General features: G+C 30.5%; 1 long non-coding RNA gene across 1 annotated transcript; it reads left to right on the forward strand.

Annotated features, from left to right (window-relative positions):
* Positions 1-1,991: 1,991 nt before the first annotated feature.
* Positions 1,992-2,875, forward strand: LOC105179806. Its single transcript, XR_849382.2, has 3 exons — positions 1,992-2,079; positions 2,189-2,273; positions 2,321-2,875. It is a non-coding gene; the product is annotated as an uncharacterized LOC105179806 (long non-coding RNA).
* Positions 2,876-4,055: the final 1,180 nt, after the last annotated feature.

A 4,055-nucleotide genomic window follows, 5' to 3' on the forward strand; every position in this document is an offset into this window, starting at 1 on the left:
TTCTGTGAACTTTGAGTAACATAAACAAACTTTAGGAATACTAGATTTAATTTTTTTAAATTACATAAAATTTACGTGTAGTTACACCAAACCTTAAGAATGGGAGGTGTAACTATCCCATAAATATATGTTATCTCACATAACTTTGCATCAAACATTAAGACCAAGTTTTTCATACAAAATCGACTCTAGTTCAACAAACGTAGTACTATAATATATTTTCATAAATATGACTAAAGAGTGATCATAACTCACACAATCATATGAATAAATCCATTGACCTCTAAAATAAATAACAATAGTAATATTATTTTGCTATGCCATATTTTCACAACAAAATAAAATATATATAAAAAAAACTTGAGTTAATAACATTTATAACAAAAACAACCAAATGTATAAATATAAAAAAAAATTAGTAAAAGGAACTTACTATACTAGTTTTGATTGTAAAAATCTTCAATTGAAAATGTCAAATAAAATAAAATAAAATTTTGGGTGAAATGCACTTTCCATCCCTAAAGTATATATAAAATCGTCATATATATCCCTTTAAACTATAAAATATAACAAACTCCCTCATAATATGGACCAAAAGCTTTATAACAAAAATACCCTTATTGTTTGCACCCTCTAAAATATATTTATTATAGTCATCACAAAAAAACGTAATCTCAATTTTTATAATTTTTTATTTAAAATAAATATTATCCAAAATTTATAACTTTTGTAATTAGTATGAAATTTGAATAAACTCTATAAATTTTCAATTCATTTATTTTATATAATTTCTAAAAGATTTACATAATTTTTATTTTGTATTGTTATATATAGTGAAGTTTTTTTCTAGAGGAATTGTCAACATCATATAAAATATTATTTTGAACATTTATGTATACGTACTATAAAATATGCTAATTTGTTGATATAATTAATATATAATATTTTATTATTTTATGAGTGATGATATGCTATATTTTAAATATTTGTGCATGTAATTTAATATAAAAATATATAAGTTATGAGTGATGATGGATTGGATTTAAGCCTATCATACAATATTGTTGTATCTTGGACAAGGTTCTTATAGTATGGGGCTATATAATTCAGACTGCTATATTTTAAATATTTATGCATGTAATTTAATATAAAAATTATAAGTTATATAATATACTTTTTTATAAAATTAAATTGATCTTGTAAATAATTTTCTTTGTAAAACATATTTATGGAATTTGTAAATTTTTTTTTATGTATTATATAGTTTATATAAAGCTATACATTTTGAAAATTGTTGTTTAAATAAAAATTTGAGTGAAAATTTTAAAATTACTAAAAGTAGTTTTGAGAGAGATTTTTTATTTTATTATTTTATGAGTGATGATATGCTATATTTTAAATATTTGTGCATGTAATTTAATATAAAAATATATAAGTTATGAGTGATGATGGATATTTTTTAAGCCTATCATACAATATTGTTGTATCTTGGACAAGATTCTTATAGAATGGGGCTATATAATTCAGACTGCTATATTTTAAATATTTATGCATGTAATTTAATATAAAAATTATAAGTTATATAATATACTTTTTTATAAAATTAAATTGATCTTGTAAATAATTTTCTTTGTAAAACATATTTTCATATTGAATTTGTAAACTTTTTTTTATGTATTATATAGTTTATATAAAGTTATACATTTTGAACATTGTTGTTTAAATAAAAATTTGAGTGAAAATTTTAAAATTACTAAAAGTAGTTTTGAGAGAGATTTTTTAATTAAATATACTTAGGAAGTGAAACAAAAAATATAAAAATAAGTTAAAAGGATGTTTTTGTTTTGTCAATACTAAATTATTTTTTTACGGGGACTTTTGTTACAATAAACATAATTTAGGGGTCAAAATGTATAATAAAAATTTTATAATTTTGTAAAAGGTTTATTAGCGGTAAGATGGTCGCATGGTAAAACATATTCACAACTCTCTCCTCTTTCTCTCTCTCTCTCTAGGGTTTTGTTTTTCATCGATTGCACGAAAAATTCCCCAATTGGTCGTATCTATTCGATCGAAATGGTAAGCAAATGCGTGTTCCTGATTTCCAATTAGCTTATACGCTATTGTTGGCTTACCCATTTTATATCTCATGCTGTGATTTATCGAATGTTTTGGTTTAATTTTGTAGGAATATGGAGGCGGAGATTTGGAAACGAAAATTGACATGTTGCTGAATGTGGAGAAGCAGATGAGGCAAGTGGGTGATGTTGCAGGTACGAGGAAGTGGAGAAGCAGATGAGGCAAGTGGGTGATGTTGCAGGTACGAGGAAGGCCGTCACACCTCTTGCAATTCTTATTCTCACACCTCAAACAATACCCCTCAGTTTCTCCCTCCAAGAAAGCCAAAGCCGCGAAGGAGAGACGCCGCTGTTCAGTCCTCCCACCGCCAAAATACCCTCACCCAACCCCACCATCAAACCATTTCCCTTTTCCTCTGTTCACTTCTTTGAGGAAAAAGTTTAAAGAAAGCAGGTGAAGTTCATGGTGGTATGGCCGACTCAAGGGTTCGAATGTGATGGTACGGCAGCACCCGCGGGAGAAGCAGCTGAGGATGTGGGTACAAATCCAAGAAAGGAAAACCCCGCTGGAAAAAACCCTTAAACCACCGTTTTCTCCCCATCATCAAACCCCACCCACACTCACATGGTGAAACCCTCTCACCTTCATTTCTTTTTTCTTGTGTTCATTTCTCACCCAAAAAACAGAGTAAAGAAAACCAAGAAAAGCAGGGGGGAGAGACAGAGCGAGAAGGAGGCCTCAAATTATGGTATTGCGAAATGTTACTGCTGTTTGAACAATCCTTCTTGGCCCAATATTTTCTCATTGTTCATATATTGATAGATAAAGAAGGAATACTGGAATACTCTCTGTTGATGTCCTAAGTTTGCTCTCACTTCCTTGCTTGCAAATACTTTCTCCCTCCATCTTACATGTCATCTTTATCTTGCTTTCTAGTGCTTCTTGCTCTTAAGATGTGACAATTTGTAAGACATGAACATTTATCTAAATCATGAGTGTTCCATGGTTGCTTAGGTGTCATTGTTAAGAGGATATAAATCAGGCAGGAGACCTGAAAACTTGACAAGATGGCAATTCTGGATGGCTTCAGAAGGCATATTCCGTTGATTTCAGACCACTCAATGTACCGCGCGCTGCTGCATTCCAAGGGGCTCATTATATTTCACCATTGAAAAGGCAAATAATCTCGTATGCATCTGGTGAGCAGAGATTTCCGCTTTTCTTATGACTTGTAACAATTAATTTTCAGAACCATGCTAGTTCTTTTTGTGAATGATGAATTCTATTACATGAAGTTTTAATGGAAGCCACTTTTTCTTTTATGATGTTTGGTCCCCTTGACCTGTCCAAATCCAATTTTCATCCCTCTTTATCTTCTAATTCAAGAACCAGCTTCAATTTCTGATGGTTTTAAGGGCCTTCACAGTTTATCATTGTTGGTTATTACCACGAATAGTTCAGTCTCCTTTCCAAGTTGAATGCATTCATCTTCTAATACCATATTGTGAGTGAGAGGGTGTTTCTGCTGTTTGAACAATCCTCAAATTAGGATTTCCTGTACAGTTTGGTCTTATGTAGACGTTATTCGAGATATTCCTGTATTTAGTCAGTTTGGGTAATATTGAAGCTGATGAGCTTCTGCTCAAATATTGTTTCATTTGGTAATTTACTGAGTTGTGGAGCTTTGTGAGTACATGATCATGAATGATTATGCTACTCAAGATTGAATTATGATCAGCTACCCCCAAAACACTTTTATTGTACTTGTTCTCAAAAATATGCAACTTGTTAATAGATCTGAAGCTTATGCGAACTGATTCATTAGTTCATTGGTAGTGCTAGCTATTCTTTTGAGTGGATGGGTGGGCTGGTCCTCGTCCTACGTTTATCTTTTTAATGTTGTTCAAGGGTTGAAGGAGTATAATATTTGGGAGTAATTGGGTGGTATTAAGTTAAGCACTAGTAGCACAATGACA

Source organism: Sesamum indicum, unplaced genomic scaffold (genome assembly GCF_000512975.1).
Source record: "Sesamum indicum cultivar Zhongzhi No. 13 unplaced genomic scaffold, S_indicum_v1.0 scaffold00216, whole genome shotgun sequence".
Taxonomy (NCBI): Eukaryota; Viridiplantae; Streptophyta; class Magnoliopsida; order Lamiales; family Pedaliaceae; genus Sesamum; species Sesamum indicum.